This window comes from Oncorhynchus mykiss, chromosome 5, assembly GCF_013265735.2.
Source record: "Oncorhynchus mykiss isolate Arlee chromosome 5, USDA_OmykA_1.1, whole genome shotgun sequence".
In the NCBI taxonomy this organism is placed as follows: domain Eukaryota; kingdom Metazoa; phylum Chordata; class Actinopteri; order Salmoniformes; family Salmonidae; genus Oncorhynchus; species Oncorhynchus mykiss.
This window is the reverse complement of record NC_048569.1, coordinates 43,539,662-43,559,225: the sequence shown is the minus strand read 5'-3', so window position 1 is coordinate 43,559,225 and position 19,564 is coordinate 43,539,662. Positions and strand designations below refer to the sequence as shown.

General features: G+C 43.7%; 1 pseudogene; it reads right to left on the bottom strand.

The window, feature by feature from the left end:
- Positions 1-16,958: 16,958 nt before the first annotated feature.
- Positions 16,959-18,111, bottom strand: LOC110522862 (annotated as a pseudogene).
- Between the last annotated feature and the right edge of the window lie 1,453 nt (positions 18,112-19,564).

The following is a 19,564-nucleotide window of genomic DNA, read 5'->3' as shown; positions in this document are numbered from 1 at the left end:
TCACTCCAGTACCATTGCACATTGTAAATATGGTACTGGAACTGACGGATCCTGTATACAATATGCACACAAAGAGAGAGAGAGAGAGAGAGAGAGAGAGAGAGAGAGAGAGCAATGCACTATTAGCAGTAAAATGCTTTGAATGTTTTTATTCAGTGAGCTGATATACTGTCTCTCAGGATCTTCTATCCAAGTGGGTTGATGGTTATATTATGAACATGTCTATAATGTGCCGTGGCACTTATGGCCAAACATTATATTCCCCCTTCTACTCACAGAGCTCTGCTTCCTTTCAGATGGATGTGAGAGAGAGCTATGCTTAACACGCCTGGTTTTGAAATGTTCTGAGACAGGAGAGAAAGTGGCAGATCTTTATATTGGATAACTTTATAGATCATCGCTTTTACCAGAAATAACAGTAGAAAATGCATAAAGAACACCAGGGCCATGTTCAGTGCAAACGAGTTTTGAAACGTTGCAGATAGAAATGCTATGAATAGAGCCAAGACGATTCTTTATTCTACATGTCAGAGAGGCATGTTTGTTCTACATAGCATATTTCTATCTGAATGTAACAAAACATTGCGTCCTGCTGAACGTGCCCCCAGAGTCAAGGTTAAGGAAGGAAGGGAGACTTGGGATGAGGATCAAATATGATTATATATGAAAATGGAACAAACTGTTTATTTTGGTTTAATTTAACCTGGTATTTCAGACAAATACCATAGTTCTTCCATGCGCCTAACTCCACCTGATCGTCACAAATCTGTGTTGGGCACAGCATCTATCAAAATCAGATCACTGTGGACCAGGTGGTGCGAGGGAAGAAGCTCTTCAGGTCATGGTCATGGTTGACCAAATCACAACTCCTGACCAACATGCAAGTTATAACCGTAGAGATAGATATAGGAGTCATTTTTACATCTGCGCCATTACAGTGTCTTCAACAGCATGGGCAGCGCCATTGAGGCTACTTTAAAATGACAGAAGCATGATGGAAGTTGTCAATGGCGCTGCCCATGCTAAAACGACCTTTTGGCCACTAGAGGCCTCTGTCATTCTCTATGGTTATAGCACAAGTTTTAAAACAGGAGGCAGGAAACAGGCTGTTTGGGGAAGAAGAGTTAACAGCTCAATGTTGCCCCCCTGTGGTGAGAGAACAGTATAGTGTCTTTACCTGCTCGGAGGAGGTACCTTTGGGACTGCATCCCTGGGTCTAACAGGCCTGGGAAGAGTGACCATTATGGACAACTGCAGATATTTAGAGAAATTATATTGTTAGAATTCCACAGATTAGCAGTATTGGTTTGGGTAATTAGATGAAGCAATTTCCCAGCCGATATTATGATAATCAATTTTTATTAAAATTCCATTTGAACAACTTAGTTGACTTTAATGATGTTAATGTAATGACAGCTCACTGCATTCACTCTGATTAACTGTTACTCTTCAGTGTAGCCTCTCAGTTTACTCTTCTGTGTGTGTGTGTGTGTGTGTGTGTGTGTGTGTGTGTGTGTGTGTGTGTGTGTGTGTGTGTGTGTGTGTGTGTGTGTGTGTGTGTGTTTGTTTGTGTGTGTGTGTGTGTGTGTGTGTGTGTGTGATATTAAAGTGGAGAAATCCAGAATGAATCCCTCTTGGCCCAAACAGGGAGCCATCAGGGCAGTCTTATTCTAACTATTATCAGTCCTTAGCCTCCAGGTATCCTGCCCTGTCATCAGTGTTGACTTTCACCACAAGGACACTTTCACTCAGCAGACACACACACACACACACACACACACACACACACACACACACACACACACACACACACACTGTCCTTCTCTCCCTCACCCTATATCTCTCTCTCTCTCTACTGCTGCCGATCCTAATCGGCAATCTCTCAATACTTCCCATACCTCTTTTTCTCTACGTCAACCCAGCTAACAATTCTAGGGAAAGAGAATGTTTTTGTAATGTTACCTGTAATGTTCCCCAGATGTTTGAGTGTCCAGTTTTCTGTTAGTAAGGGAAATATTCTATGTATGTTAGCAAAAACCTCCTGAGAACCTATCTAGGTTAGGATTTTTTTTTTAAGTCAAACAAAACTTACGCAGACCGTGGTTGCCATGTTCTCAGAATATCATAAATTAATGATCAAGACGCGTTTCATTGGAATGTTGAAAGAACATTCCTGTGTCCAGTTTTCTGAGGGTGAGGACAATATTCCATCAAAGTCCCATCAAAAATATACAGAAAATGGCTGCCATGCTCTCAGAATATAAGGTATTAATGTTCTTGGCACGTTTCATGGGAACATTGCAAGAAAATTCCTATGTCCAATTTTCTGAGGGTTTAAGGGAATGGTCTCTTGGAAACAGTCCTTGCACGTGACTGGAACAGTCCTGTGAAAACAGTTAGTTTGAGACTCTTAAGGGAACATTCTCTAAATGTTTGTCGTTCGCTGGGAATCTCCTCTAGTGACCTCTATGCAAGCCTTTGCTCTGTTGGTTAGTGTGGTGTGTTGTGATGTGATGTGATGTGATCTCTGTGCAGCTTTGGGCCCAGACTGGGCTTTGCCTGTGTGTGTGGTCTCCGTATGTTAGTATTTGACAAACAGTAGCAGTGAAAGGGAATAACGAGGGTCATGACCTCCAGCCCTCTAATAATCAGCCCGTCTCATTGGCCCTGTCGGCCCAGCAGACAGCCCATCACGGGGTAAATATATATCTATTCTTTCACTACTGCACCATGGGAATTTCCATGAAGTCATCCACCGTTTATTTCCTGTTGCAGAGTGACAAAGGACCCCACTTTCACCTCTATGGCAAATGTTTTATTTAACCTTTATGTAACTAGGTAAGTCATCACAGGAAGGCTAATGGATTTGGTGTGTGTTTGTATTTGTGTGTGGAGTGTGTGTGCGTGCATGCTTGCACATGTGCGTGTGTAAGTGTTTGTATTAAATGTTGTTTATAGACAAAAAACTACTCATATGGCATTTCCTTCCCTCCTCCGACCCCTTTTAGAGCCACTGCCTGACTTAGAGACCCCTCAGACCTCCACATCATCATGGAGGAATATGTCCCGTTAACAAGACTGACTGTTAAATCCCTGGGGAGCTGTCATCCCCCTTCATTAGGGCGGGGCAATGTCCAATGTCATCCGTGTGTGAGAGCTTGGCCAGTGGGCGGCAGATGGGGCAGGTTGAGTCTGCTCTTTCTCTTGCGCCCTCTCTCTCTCTCTCTCTCTCTCTCTCTCTCTCTCTCTCTCTCACTGTCTAAAACAAGAAACAGAGAATCTAACTGGTGATAGACTGCCAATATGTACTTATCAAAGTAGGAGGCCGTTCCTTTTCTTGCTCGAACAAAAGATGTACTTAGTACCGACTAACCTTCCATTTCTACTTGTAGAATCACAATGCCTCTCAGTGGCCGACAATGTGGCTTTGGAACCAACAGGAGTGACAACAAAAAGTAAAAAAAGATGTTGGTTTAGCTAGCGTTAGCTAGCTAGCAAAAAAAAAATGGCTATGGGATTATGGAGAGTGAATTCAATTGTTTCCTCGTCATCTTGCTAGCTAGTTATTTAAGCATTTCACAGTAAAGTCTACACCTGCTGTGTTTGGTGCATGTGACAAAAATAAAGGGTAGCAATGAAATTCTCACAGCCTGTAAACCCGAGGAAGTGTTTCCTCAGGTTGCACTTTAACACAACAGCTCTCTCCTTTAAGCTTACTACACACGCAAGATTCAATGTCATTTTTGTCACAAAATACGCTCCGGCATTCTACGTATTTCTTTACTACCTGAAAATTGAGACACACCGTATTATTCCATGCGCAGCCATGGGGGGCAGTGTTGTCCCTTAGTTCCTTGTTCTGATCAATAGGTTATGAAGGCTATTCATCAAAGTAGTCTATTTTGCATTTATAACCAAATATAATCTCAGCGACTGTTCAAACAGTAAATCAAACAGAAAGAATCCGCCCAAAAAAGTATTTTGTTTAGAAGTAAATACACTACATGACCAAAAGTATGTGGACACGTGCTCGTCGAACATCTCATTCCAAAATCATGGGCATTCATGTGGAATTGGTCCCCCCTTTGCTGCTATATCATACTCTTCTGGGAAGGCTTCCACTAGATGTTGGAACATTGCTGCGGGGACCATTCAGCCACAAGAGCATTAGTTAGATCGGGCACTGATGTTGGGCAATTAGGCCCGGCTCGCAGTCGGCGTTCCAATTCATCGCAAAGGTGTTCGATGGTGTTGAGGTCAGGGCTCTGTGCAAGTTCTTCCACACCGATCTCGGCAAATCATTTTGGTATGGACCTTGCTTTGTGCACGGGGGCATTGTCATGCTGAAACTGGAAAAGGCCTTCCCCAAACTGCTGCCACAAAGTTGGAAGCACGGAATTGTCTAGAATGGCATTGTATGCTGTAGCCTTAAGATTTCTCTTCACTAGAACTAAGAGGCCTAGCTAGAAACATGAAAAACAGCCCCAGACCAGTATTCCTCCTCCACCAAACTGTACAATTGGCACTATGCATTAGGCCAATTAGCGTTCTCCTGGCATTCGCCAAACCCAGATTAAGCCGTCAGACTGCCAGATGGGGAAGCGTGATTCATCACTCCAGAGAACGTGTTTCCACTGCACCAGAGTCCAATGGTGGCGCTCTTTACACCACTCCAGCCGACTCTTGGCATCTCGCATGGTGATCTTAGGCTTGTGCCATGGAAATCCATTTCATAAAGCTCCTGACGAATGTGCTGCCGATGCTTCCAGAGGCAGTTAGGAACTCTATAGTGAGTGTTGCAACCAAGGAGAGACAATTTTTACGCTCTACACACTTCAGCACTCGGCGGCCCCGTTCTGTGAGCTTGTGTGGCCTACAACTTCGTGGCTGAGCCAGTGTTGCTCCTAGACTATTCCACTTCACAATTACAGCGCATACAGTTGACCGGGGAAGCTCTAGCAGGGCAGAAATTTGATGAACTGACTTGTTGGAAAGGTGGCATCCTATGACGGCGCCACGTTGAAAGTCCCTGAGCTCTTCAGTAAGGCTATTCTACTGCCAATGTTTGTCTATGGAGATTGCATGGCTGTGTGCTCAATTTTATACACCTGTGAGCAACGGGTGTGCCTAAAATAGGTGATTCCACTCATTTGAATGGGTGTCCACATACTTTTGTATATATAGTGTAACTAGTGATTACAGGCTAATGTGAAATGGTAGAACCTGCTGTAGCCAAACTAGAGATGTGCATCTTCATTAAATAGTACCCGTAAAAAAACAGTCTCAACGTCAACAGTGAAGAGGTTCGACTCCGGGTTGCTGGCCTTCTAGGCAGAGTTGCAACGGAAAAGCCATATCTCAGACTGGACAAAAAACATTTTATATTAAGATGGGCAAAAGAACACAGACATTGGACAGTGGAACTCTGCCTAGAAGGCCAGTATACCGGAGTCGCCTCTTCACTGTTGACGTTGAGACTGGTGTTTTGCAGGTATTATTTAATGAAGCAGCCAGTTGAGGACTTGTGAGGCGTCTGTTTCTCAAACTAGACACTTTAATGTACTTGTCCTCTTGCTCAGTTGTGCACCGGGGCCTCCCACTCCTCTTTCTATTCTAGAGCCAGTTTGCGCTGTTCTGTGAAGGGAGTAGTACACAGCGTTGTACGAGATCTTCAGTTTCTTGGCAATTTCGTGCATTGAATAGCCTTCATTTCTCAGAACAAGAATAGGCTGACGAGTTTCAGAAGAAAGTTCTTTGTTTCTGGCCATTTTGAGCCTGTAATCGAACCCACAAATGCTGATGCTCCAGATACTCAACTGGTCTTAAGAAAGCCAGTTTTATTACTTCTTTAATTAGCACAACAGTTTTCAGCTGTGCTAACATAATTGCAAAAGGTTTTTCTAATGATCAACTAGCCTTTTAAAATTATAAACTTGGATTAGCTAACACAACGTGCCATTGGAACACAGGAGTGATGGTTGCTGAATAGGGACTCTGTACCCCTATGTAGATTTTCATAAAATAATCTGCTGTTTCCAGCATTAACAGTGTATTTCTGATCAATTTGAGGTTATTTTAATGGCCAAAAAATGTGCTTTTCTTTTCAAAAACAAGGACATTTCTAAGTGACCCCAAACTTTTGAACGGTATTGTATATGAAAATTAAAATAAATTGCAGAAAATAAAGAAAAACCATTCGCACGTGTTTGTGCGCGCATGTTCGAGGTTATGCCCATATTGCTTGTAGTTGTTGGTTTGTTGTCTTGAGCTCAGGGCTCTTAGCCTCGTAAATACTAAACTGATTGTAAGCTTGTGAGAATACCAGATGGTTGTTCAAGCTTATAGGGCTCTGGGTCCAATCACAAAATCACTTACAGTCTGAGTCAGCATTATGAAACATTCATCACACTGAAACAGTCCTTTACTGTAGGTTATCTTCACAGTGCCTGAAACATTTTTAAATGTGATGTAAAGCTCAGCTTTATTTACACTCTGCACCCTTCTCCTCCCCAACGCATCCCTCATTCTACCTCTCCACTCTGCACCCTTCTCCTCCACAACGCATCCCTCATTCTACCTCTCCACTCTGCACCCTTCTCCTCCACAACGCATCCCTCATTCTACCTCTCCACTCTGCACCCTTCTCCTCCCCAACGCAGCCCTCATTCTACCTCTCCACTCTGCACCCTTCTCCTCCCCAACGCATCCCTCATTCTACCTCTCCACTCTGCACCCTTCTCCTCCCCAACACATCCCTCATTCTACCTCCCCACTCTGCACCCTTCTCCTCCCCAACACATCCCTCATTCTACCTCTCCACTCTTCACCCTTTCCCGTAGACCTTAGCATTGATTAGTAATGATAATAAGAATATAAAGACCAGGTGTAAATCACTTATTTGACCTCACACACACAAAGACAACAACTAATCGCACACACACACACCAGACAGCCTCTCCCACGCACATCGCAGTGTCTCACACCCCATCGATTTTTGTCCAAATCCAGAAGGGCAGCTGCCCAGCCAAAACACAGGCACGTCAGACCACAGTTTTGTCATGCCTTATGGCTGACTTCCCTGTCCTGGCCGCCTGGCTCAGATAACGCTCATTGTTAACCCAAACACCGTAACATGAGAAAAGAGAGGAGCCCTGTGGTGGTGGCACACCCAGATCCTTAACACCCTGTGTTGCTGTTACATGGTGGTCAGTGGAGGATGCTGAGGGGAGAACGGCTTGTAATAATGTCTGGAATGGCATTAAACTCAAGGAAACCTTAGAAACCATGTGTTTGATACCATTCCACTAATTCCGCTCCAGCCATTACCGCGAGTCCGTCCTCCCCAATTAAGGTGTGACCAACCTCCTGTGATGATGGCCGTATGGTAATCTTGGCCACCAGTCGGCTCGCTCTATGTAGTAGCAATCGAGCCTGGGAAAGAGTTTAGTTGTGTGGTTATAGACTTGGATTGAAGGGTTTGCGGCTGAGTACTTGAGATGGGGATTTGCTCTCTGACCTGGGTCGGGTGGGTTCAAGAATTATTTCAAACACTTAAAGCTGGAATCCTTCACGGTGAAAGTGCCACGTCCGTTTGCGATATTACAGCAACAAACAAGTCACTGCAAACAACGAACACTGTTTTTTCCTCTCGAACATCATTGCACAGGCGATAGAAGAGCACAATATGTACCACAGATGTTTTTTTTACCTTGCTGCACGAAGCTCCTCAGCTATGCAACAAAAACTGTGGTGGGGGCGACCAGTGCCGCTGTTTCCCCATACTGCGGATTCCATGTTTAAGCAGTGCTTACAGTACATTTTCATATTACGAAACCCTCCAAAAGAGCACATTCTAAATGTTTTCTTCACCTGTTCCCACTCAAGCAGTGCCACGGCCACTGTTATCCTTAAAGGGTGCTTGATTGAGCTTGTTTGGCTCTATGGAACCAATGGCATAGTTCCAAAAGTGAAAACCTCCGCCCTTCGGGGACTCCAGGTGGACTCAGTCAAGTGCTGACCGTGTTAATCTGTCCTTTGGAAAGATAAACAGTGTCACATTCTGACCCTTATTTCCTTTGTTTTGTCTTTATTTAGTATGGTCAGGGCGTGAGTTGGGGTGGGCAGTCTATGTGTGTTTTTCTACGTTGGGGTTTTGAGTTCAGCCTAGTATGGTTCTCAATCAGAGGCAGGTGTCGTTAGTTGTCTCTGATTGAGAATCATACTTACGTAGCCTGGGTTTCACTTTTGAGTTGTGGGTGTTTGTTTTCCATGTGTGTGTGTTTGTTGCCACACGGTACTGTTTCGGTTTCGTTCATGTTCACGTTTATTGTTTTGTATTTTCATTGTGTTCAGTTTATATCTTAAAATAAAACGTTATGGACACTTACCACGCTGCGCATTGGTCCTCCGATCCTTCTCGCTTCTCCTGCTCAGAAGAGGAGGAGGAATGCCGTTACAAACAGTGTCCTGCCGATTCTATAAGCCCTGGTTACATTTACAACTCTGTTTATGATTTACACATAATCTGAATGAGATATTATGAGGGAATACTGGGCTGGTTATCTTTGATTAAAACAGAAGCTGAGACATCAACAACATGCATATACTGTATTTCCCTCACTCCTTTCTCAAAGAACCATAACAACTGACAAATTCACCCAACAACAGTAATGCAGCTCTCAATCTGTGGAAGACACTTTTTATCTAAATTAACGGGTAACAAAATGCCAAATCTTGACTTTGCAGAAGTGCAAGGTCATCTTCATTAATATTGTGTTCGTGACTTATTCTGTCACTTCATATTCAGTCAGGCATTGCAGTGTCACAGAGAAAGTGGTGATTGACAGTTTAAATTACATCTACATTGGAAGTGTTGGACACCATAAAAACTGCAGACAGACATGCTTTTTCAATTTCTTTCCCTTCGAGCAGGCACAGTCACCAAACTGACATTTCAGTAGTGCAGGCCTACACATTTTAGAACCAACCTTTGTGTGGCCTCCACGACAGCCTCATCCCTGTGAATGGGTAGCCTGTACTATAACATTTATGGTGGTGGTGAGAGAGCCAGTTAACACTTCTTATGGCTGAGATCCCGCTAACGGGATCAATATGACAACAGCCAGTGAAAGTGCAGGGCGCCAAATTCAAAACAATAGAAATCTCATAATTAAAATTCCTCAGACATACAAGTATTTCCCATCATTTTAAAGATACACTTCTTGTTAATCCCACCACAGTGTCAGATTTCAAATAGGTTTTACAGCAAAAGCACCACAAATGATTATGTTAGGTCAGAGTCACAGAAAAATACAGCCAATTTTCCAGCCAAAGAGAGGAGTCACACAAATCAGAAATAGAGATAGAATGAATCACTAACCTTTGATGATCTTCATCAGATGACACTCATAGGACTTCATGTTACACAATACATGTATGTTTTGTTCGATAAAGTTCCTATTTATATTTAAAAAAATCTGAGTTTACATTGGCAAGTTATGTTCAGTAGTTCCAAAACATCCGGTGATTTTGCAGAGAGCCACATCAATTTACAGAAATACTCATTATAAATGTTGATGAACACACAAGTGTTATACATGGAACTTTAGATACACTTCTCCTTAATGCAACCACTGTGTCAGGTTTCAAAAAATCTTTACGGAAAAAGCAAACCATGCAATAATCTGAGTACGGAGCTCAGAGTCGAAACAACCCAAACAGATATCCGCCATATTGTGCAGTCAACAGAAGTCAGAAATAACATTATAAATATTCACTTACCTTTGATGATCTTCATCAGAATGCACTCCCAGGAATCCCAGTTCCACAATAAATATTTTTTTGTTCGATAATGTCCATAATTTATGTCCAAATAGCTTCTTTAGTTAGCGCGTTTGGTAAACAAATCAAAACTCACGAAGCACATTCACTAGTTGCAGGCGAAATGTAATTTTTTTTTTACAGTCCGTATAAACATGTCAAACGATGTATAGAATCAATCTTTAGGATGTTTTTAACATAAATCTTTAATAATCTCCAGCCGGAGAATTCCTTTGTCTGTAGAAAAGCAATGGAACGCGAGGTCGCTCACGTGAACGAGCATCTGACTCATTCCCCTCTCATTTGCCCCCACTTCACAGTAGAAGCCTCAAACAAGATTCTAGAGACTGTTGACATCTACTGAAAGCCGTAAGAAATGCAACATGACCAATATCCTACTGTATCTTCAATAGGGAATGAGTTGAAAAACGACCAACCTCAGATTTCCCACTTCCTGGTTGGATTTTTTCTCAGGGTTTTGCCTGCCATATGAGTTCTGTTATACTCACAGACATCATTCAAACAGTTTTAGAAACTTCAGTGTGTTTTCTATCCAAATATACTAATCATATGCATATATTAGCAACTGGGACTGAGTAGCAGGCAGTTTACTCTGGGCACCTTATTCATCCAAGCTACTCAATACTGCCCACAGCCATATTAATCAGGTGTTTCTGGATGTGTGCATTTAATATTTTTTCAGTTAAAATGTCTAATCATGCCCCAGCAGTCCTGGGTATTAGCTGTCCCCCTGTCCTTCGTCTTTTCAGGCCATTGGGGGTGTGGAGGCTGGCTAAGCCCTGGTTAAGCACCTGCTTGCCCTATGGCGCTGGGCTGGGTTTGTATTAAGCCCAGTGTCATCGGATGGACCATACCGTGAGTGTGTGAAGCATAACACCCACTGTCTGAGTGGGAATTGTGGAATTCCCTTTTGCCTCTGTTAGCAATGTGTCCCGACGCTGGCAGAGTGGAACGGAATGGAACAGGGGGGCTGACCAGTGTCATTGTTTCAGAAATACACAGACAGCCATGGGAATGGGAATGGGAGAGAGAGAGAGAGAGAGAGAGAGAGAGAGAGAGAGAGAGAGAGAGAGAGAGAGAGAGAGAGAGAGAGAGAGATGGCGTGTGTATGAGTGATTGAGTGTCCAACATGCATCCTGCCACTGAGGTGCATTTTTGGACAGACTGTACACCTCTGGACGACTACTGTTTCAGACTGATAGCAGCACTGCAGACCCTCATCATCAGACAGACACAGGGAGAGGACACTGATCCAATCTTGGCAGTAAGTCTCTCCTGTTTTTCTGTGTTTATGAGCTGTGAAGTGTTTCTGTGTCATGTGTTTCTCAATTCCCAGCGATGTTTGTGTTTGTTTGTACCTCATGAATTATTTGGTGAGCATGTTCCTACACTCACCATGTGGGAGCAGGGGCACCTTTAAAGAGTAATACAATCAATAGAGACCAGGTAGTGCACAGTGGTAATATTTTGAACACACTCGCTGTACTAAAACAGATATCAATTCTGATATTAAAATTGTAACAATAAAAATTTGCCTGAGTTAGTATAATATGGGCTATGAGCCTAAAATGTTCTCCTGAATTGAAATGACATCTTCCCTCCTTACTTTCTTTCAGAAAATGAGCTTGGCTCGGATCCATGATAAACACAAGCTAAAGAAATACTGGGAGGAGAAAATCGAAAGTCACAGCGATATAATGGGGAGTGAGGAATCCAGAATGAAGAGCAGTGCTTTATCAAAGTAAGTATCTCTGTCAATAGCCACATTGCCTTATCAACTATAGACCATCACTGTTATGAAGAATAGTGCAGAGGGAAAGTAGATTTCCAAACCTCAGGAAATGGAAAATGCATTTTCTTGTCTTAATAAAGTCTACTTTATAGACAGTAATTACCATTGGAATTCTGTCTCCATGCACAACCATAAGCTACTTACACTAGGGCTCATTGAGTAATTGGCTTTGGTCCCCCCCCCCAAATGTTCAGCATTCATCTCCAGAGGAAAAATAAAATGTTTCTGTCTTTTCCACAGTGTTTCTTTACTGCAACACAGCCTGTTGGTTTGGTCGCCTATAACTCAATTCTGCACAGGACAGTAACTAGTCTAATATCGGAACCTCTCCTCACTATGAGCATCTGTTCTTGAGATGCTGCTCAGAACTTAACCGACAGTAACCAAGACAACACGCCTTGCGCCCTTGAAGCATAACTGACATGCAAATGAGTTCTAATCGATTGCAGGCTGAGGCGGGTAGACTACAGAGCCTAGCTACAGACTGGCAGGCAAACAGGCAGGGAGACAAGCAGGAAGATGTGCAGGCAGCCAGGTAGGCAGGCAGGCAGAGAGACAGGCCGTCGGGCAGTATGCTGTGCTCTGCTGCTGCAGTCAGGTCAGTAGGGATTAAGAACGTATTGTTACAAATGCACCCTAATCCTTCCTCTTTGGTCCTGTGACTAATCGATGTGAGCAGAATGTGTTTCCTTTGGAACAGATGGGAGGGGCCCTCTAAAGCAGCCCGAACCCTCCACCGCCTGTAATGAATGTATAGATTGTTCACACACAGAACGACACAATGGGCCTTGAGGCTGATCCTCCCTGTATTAATATGTGTATCTGTGTGATCCACAAATCCCCTTCGTTACACAATGAAATAACTGACTGCAAAGGTAATTGCTGCCAGGGAGGGGTGGATGGAGGGAGGGAGAGAGGGATGAGTGAAAGAAAGGTAGAGAGGTTAAGAAATACTGTCTCATTACTCCACTACCAGCATTAGGCCTAATGCTGAGTCACTGGTGAATTGTGTTCAGGCCTGGGTTCATCTACTATCTCTCAAATACTTTGAGCATTTGCTATAGCCTACCTGGAGAGTCAGGTGTGCCAAGTTTGTCGTTTTGGGACCGTTCTATAGACCCATTTCCCAGCCACGCCATGAGAAGTTGCACGCACAGTTTATCATCAGAAACCTCTTTATTTACCTAGCAGTGGATAGGATCACATGCAACTTCAAATGCAGCTTGTGCGATAACAAACGCGCAATCAGATGGTTATCGTCTACAACATCGCAGATCGCCACTAGCAAGGCAGAGAGGCGAGGTACAATATCTCAAACAGAGTTAAATAAAGCCAGAAGGTTATTGTACTTGTTGAACATAGTTATAGCCAACAATCTGGTTTGTTCTCTTGATCATCACTCACTCCCTGTGAGGGTCCATTGTCAAGGTCCCAACATTAGCGTCCTGCTACAGAGCTTTTAGATGTTGGGATGAGCATGACATTTGACGGTAAACAGAAAATGGCTCTATAGGTGGTCCATGAAGTACTTGAGATGATTTCAAATAGTATTTGAACCCCGTCAGATCACTAGAGATATGATCAGCATTGTTTTTGACGGGTGCTTGTGAAATGTGGAGTCATGTAGGCAGCCGGGAGGCTGGCTGATGTTGATGGACACGTTGTAGGTTTGAATAGGATAATGTGTCAGAGTAGCATCTTGTTTATGTGAGTGACAGGGAGGGCAGTGGAGGTGACACGGTGTTAATTAGCAAATCAATGCATTAGTTATTGAAGTCATCTTCGTGTTAAAGGACCACTTGCGGCAGGACATTAAAAAGGCAGAGGAAAAACACATTTTACTCCAAAAGAGAGGTGTAAACATTAGCCATGATGATAAGTATATGCACTTCATAGAGCCATGATAGGTTTCGGTGTTGTATTCTACAGACATGTTTATGCTATCATTGCAAGTCACCCATGTATCACACTGTCAATTATTTTATCAGATTGATTCTCCATGAATTAAAAATGGTCATGTTCATCACCCTTCCAACAGGCTGCGGGAAGAGTGGCTCAGGAGGCTGAAGCTTCGGAACCAGCAGCTGGAGCTTTTCGAAGAGAAACACATCAGGAGGGCCAAGATGTCCCAACAGGCCTTCAAGATACCCAGTCAATGACTACTCGAATCTACATTCTAGAATCTACATCATTCTAAGCCATCTGACTGAGGTCATGACACGTAGATTAGCCTGGCTGCTATCTCTTGTTCAGATACTACATTCCACTCATTGCAACTCCTGTCATTTGCCAAAGACAATCTTTGGCAAATGACGGGAGTGACAAGGAGTGGATTATTAGCTTAAAAAAAGACTGGTACTCAGACTAATGATGTAGGGTTAACTAGGACTAGCTTCTCCATTTCAGATGATGACATTACGACTATAGATTGAGGGGAAATACTGTAACTGAAGTGAAGTTTACTTCTTGCGAGGGAGACGGTATGGCAGAAAGTCAAATGGATGGGATGTCGCCGAATGATTAGTTGCAGAGCCATGCTGTACAGACTTTGTCATTAACACTCATGTCGTAGTTTTGAGGCGACCATCTGTTGTGCAGTTAAATAAGTGCAGGGGAGTATGTGAAGACTTGACTGTACATCAGAGTGACAGTCGTGGTGACAGGTGGGGTAATTATTTGATTTTTGTGTCGGAGGAATATACAACGTGATCGGGAGGAAACATGATGAAGATTGACAGAATATGGTATGTTTTCTTTTTCAAGAAAGAAAAGTATGGAAAGTTCAGAGAAACCATAGAAATGTGTTAATGTCCCAATTTCCGGGCTTAAATATAGATAGAATTTCATAATGTTTAACATAATTTATCTGCAACATTAAAAGAAGAACACGAAGATGTGTTCCGGCCAGGTTACACTGCAGGCGTAGTTCCTTTATCTGAGGGGAGAAGTTGGTCTTTCAGTCATCAGTTTAACAAAACATTAGCATTGTGCTTTGAATTGACACATCGCCATGATCCTACATCCTACAGCATCACCATGAACCTACATCCTACAGCATCACCATGATCCTACATCCTACAGCATCACCATTAACCTATATCCTACAGCATCACCATGAACCTACATCCTACAGCATCACCATGATCATACATCTTACAGCATCACCATGATCCTGCGTCCGATTGCATCACCATGATCATACATCCTACAGCATCACCATGATCCTGCGTCCGATAGCATCACCATGATCCTACATCCTACAGCATCACCATGAACCTACATCCTACAGCATCACCATGATCCTACGTCCGATAGCATCACCATGATCCTACATCCTACAGCATCACCATGATCATACATCCTACAGCATCACCATGATCCTGCGTCCGATAGCATCACCATGATCCTACATCCTACAGCATCACCATGAACCTACATCCTACAGCATCACCATGAACCTACATCCTACAGCATCACCATGAACCTATATCCTACAGCATCACCATGAACCTACATCCTACAGCATCACCATGATCATACATCTTACAGCATCACCATGATCCTGCGTCCGATCGCATCACCATGATCATACATCCTACAGCATCACCATGATCCTGCGTCCGATAGCATCACCATGATCCTACATCCTACAGCATCACCATGAACCTACATCCTACAGCATCACCATGATCCTACGTCCGATAGCATCACCATGATCCTACATCCTACAGCATCACCATGATCATACATCCTACAGCATCACCATGATCCTGCGTCCGATAGCATCACCATGATCCTACATCCTACAGCATCACCATGATCCTACGTCCGACAGCATCACCATGTTCCTACATCCTACAGCATCACCATGATCATACATCCTACAGCATCACCATGATCCTGCGTCCGATAGCATCACCATGATCCTACGTCCGACAGCATCACCATGTTCCTACATCCTACAGCATCACCATGATCCTACATCATCACCATGAACCTACATCCTACAGCATCACCATGATCCTGCGTCCGATAGCATCACCATGATCCTACATCCTACAGCATCACCATGATCCTGCGTCCGATAGCATCACCATGATCCTACATCCTACAGCATCACCATGATCCTGCGTCCGATAGCATCACCATGATCCTACATCCTACAGCATCACCATGAACCTACATCCTACAGCATCACCATGATCCTACGTCCGATAGCATCACCATGATCCTACATCCTACAGCATCACCATGAACCTACATCCTACAGCATCACCATGATCCTACATCCCTCAGCATCACCATGACCCTACTGGTCATCTACAGTGCCTAGAGAAAGCATTAATACCCCTTGACTTATTCTACGTTCTGTTGTGTTACAGCCAGAATTCAAAATTTATTAAATTAATTTATCTCTCTCTCTCTCTCACCCATCTACACACAATTACCCCATATTGACAAAGTGAATGCATGTTTTTATACATTTTAGCTCATTTATTGATAATGAAATACAGAAGTACTGTATCTCCTTTACATAAGTGTTCACACCCCTGAGTCAAAACTTTGTAGAAGCACCTTTGGCAGCGATTACAGCTGTGAGTCTTTCTGGGTAAGTCTACAAGATTTTTCCACACCTGGATTGTGCCCGTTATTCTTCTCAGAATTCATGTTTTGCAATATGTTTATTCTGTAAAGGCTTCCTTTTTTCCCACTGTCATGCAGGTTAGTATTGTGGAGTAGCAACAATGTTGTTGATCCTTCCTCAGTTTTCTCCTATCACAGCCATTAAACTTTTAAAGTCGCCATTGGCCACATGGTGAAATCCCTGAGCGATTTCCTTCCTCTCCGGTAACTGAGTTAGGAAGGACGCCTGTAACTTTGTAGTGACTGGATGTATTGATACACCATTCGAAGTGTAATTAATAACTTCACCATAATTCCACTTTGCCATTATGTGTTATTGTGTGTAGGCCAGTGACAAACAACATCAAGTTAATCCATTTTGAATTCAGGCTGTAACACAACAACATGTGGAAGAAATCAAGATGTGTGAATACTTTCTGAAGGCACTGTAAGTGCAACAGAGATACGAGTTTTAGGACACGACAGCTTAAAACTCAAAGCAATGCAGGCAACATTCCAATCGGGCATGGACTGAACGTCCAACCGTCGTTTGTTTGGCTCAATGTCTAATTTCTTAACTACTGTTCATTCATTAATCATGCACATTCAGTGCCTCAACAAGTCAGAAAACACCAACATGTGTTTCTTCATCTACATATTGGGTATCTTTGAGACAGGAGTTATTTATTCTCTTCTTTCCGACTCAGACCTGAGCCTCAGATGAGTTTGTGAACCGTGACCGCTGCGGCTGTCCTTTAGAGTACACAGGGGAACATGTGGTCACATCCTCGCTGAATACGTTTTCAAATATTTTCCTAAGAGATACCCTGACCCTCTTCCTTAAGTCCTGACCCATAAAGACATACGGAAAGAGGGTTGCTGTAAGCCAAAGGAGATGGCCAGGGGGTCCAGGGCCTGGGCCATGACTTACGAGGCCTCCCCTCCATACTGCATCACCAGCCCTATGATGTGATACGGCAGACAGCACATAAAGAACACAGCCACAACACCCAATATGATCAAGATGGCCCTCTGGGATTTGAGCAGGTAGCAGACAGTGATGACCAACAAGGGGATGAGGAAGCCTGGTGACGTGGGTGGCTTTGATAGCTGTGATGGCCGGATGGTTGCCCTCAGTTTTGTCTAGTAGGTGGTGATGGGTGCACAGTGACGTGTTCCTATAATCAAGGAGTACTATTCCTCTGTAGATCGTAGAGGGAGGCTGAGGAGCAGGGCCAGGACCCAGGCCAGACCACACAGCAGCCAGGCCAGGGTGAGGCTCCGGTGGTTCTGGGCCCAGAAAGGCAGGATGACCAGGGCAAAGTGGTCCAAACTGATAAGGACCAGAGTGAAGACACCTTGCACATAGCGTCTCCAGTGGTGGTTCAGTATGATTTCAGTAATAGAGAAAGGGATGGAGGGATGGAGACACAGCAGAGCAGGTCAGCCACATCCAGGATAACAAACCAGATGGTGTTGACTGTTCTCTTCATCTTGACTCTAGCTATCCAAATGACAAAGTTGTTGCCTGGGATACCGAGGACACAGGTAATGCTGTATAGGACCATAGACACCACCCGTATGGATGGATGCCCTTGTTCTGAGAAATACCTTTAATTGAATTGGTCATAATACAAGTCAAACTCCCCCTACTCTTCTGTGAAAGTCCCATTGGAATCCCCATACTCTTCTGTGAAAGTCCCATTGTTAATCCCCATACTCTTCTGTGCAAGTCCCATTGTTAATCCCCATATTCCTCTGAGAAATTACCATAATCCTCTGAGAAATGCATGTTGTCACTAGTTGTTTGATACAGAATGTCAGTCATATTCTGACTAAATGCATACAATACCAGCCAAAAGTTTGGACACACCTACTCATTTAAGAGTTTTTCTTAATTTTTCACTATTTTCTACATTGTAGAATAATAGTTTAGACATCAAAACTATGAAATAACACATATGGAATCATGTAATAAGCAAAAAGTGTTAAACAAATCAAAATATATATTAGATTCTTCAAAGTAACTGGTGCGCGATGAGACAAGGATTTCCCTACCGGCCAAACCCTCCCTAACCCGGACGATGCTAGGCCAATTGTGCATCGCCCCACGGACCTCCCGGTTGCGACAGAGCCTGGGTGCGAGTCTTTGGTGGCGCAGCTGGCGCTGCAGGAGAGCACCCTTAACCACTGCGCCACCCGGGAGGCCAATACATTCATTTTCTAATTTCACACAAAAAATTGGGTGATTTCACTAACAATCATTCATGACTCGACAGACTCGACAGCCTTGGTTTCTCAAATGATTGTCTCGCCTGGTTCACCAACTACTTCTCTGATAGAGTTTAGTGTGTCAAATCAGAGGGTCTGTTGTCCAGGCCTCTGGCAGTCTCTATGGGGGTGCCACAGGGTTCAATTCTTGGACCGACTCTCTTCTCTGTATACATCAATGATGTCGCTCTTGCTGCTGGTGAGTCTCTGATCCACCTCTACGCAGACGACACCATTCTGTATACTTCTGGCCCTTCTTTGGACACTGTGTTAACAACTCTCCAGGCGAGCTTCAATGCCATACAACTCTCTTTCCGTGGTCTCCAATTGCTCTTAAATGCAAGTAAAACTAAATGCATGCTCTTCAACCGATCGCTGCCTGCACCTGCCCGCCTGTCCAACATCACTACTTTGGACGGCTCTGACTTAGAATATGTGGATAACTACAAATACCTAGGTGTCTGGTTAGACTGTAAACTCTCCTTCCAGACTCACATCAAACATCTCCAATCCAAAGTTCAATCTAGAATTGGCTTCCTATTTCGCAACAAAGCACCCTTCACTCATGCTGCCAAACATACCCTTGTAAAACTGACCATCCTACCAATCCTCGACTTTGGCGATGTAATTTACAAAATAGCCTCCAATATCCTACTCAATAAATTGGATGCAGTCTATCACAGTTTTGTCACCAAAGCCCCATATACTACCCACCACTGCGACCTGTATGCTCTCGTTGGCTGGCCCTCGCTTCATACTCGTCGCCAAACCCACTTGCTCCAGGTCATCTACAAGACCCTGCTAGGTAAAGGCCCCCTTTATCTCAGCTCGCTGGTCACCAAAGCAGCACCCACCTGTAGCACGCGCTCCAGCAGGTATATCTCTCTGTTCACCCCCCAAAACCAATTCTTCCTTTGGCCTCTCCTTCCAGTTCTCTGCTGCCAATGACTGGAACAAACTACAAAAATCTCTGAAACTGGAAACACTTATCTCCCTCACTAGCTTTAAGCACCAGCTGTCAGAGCAGCTCACAGATTA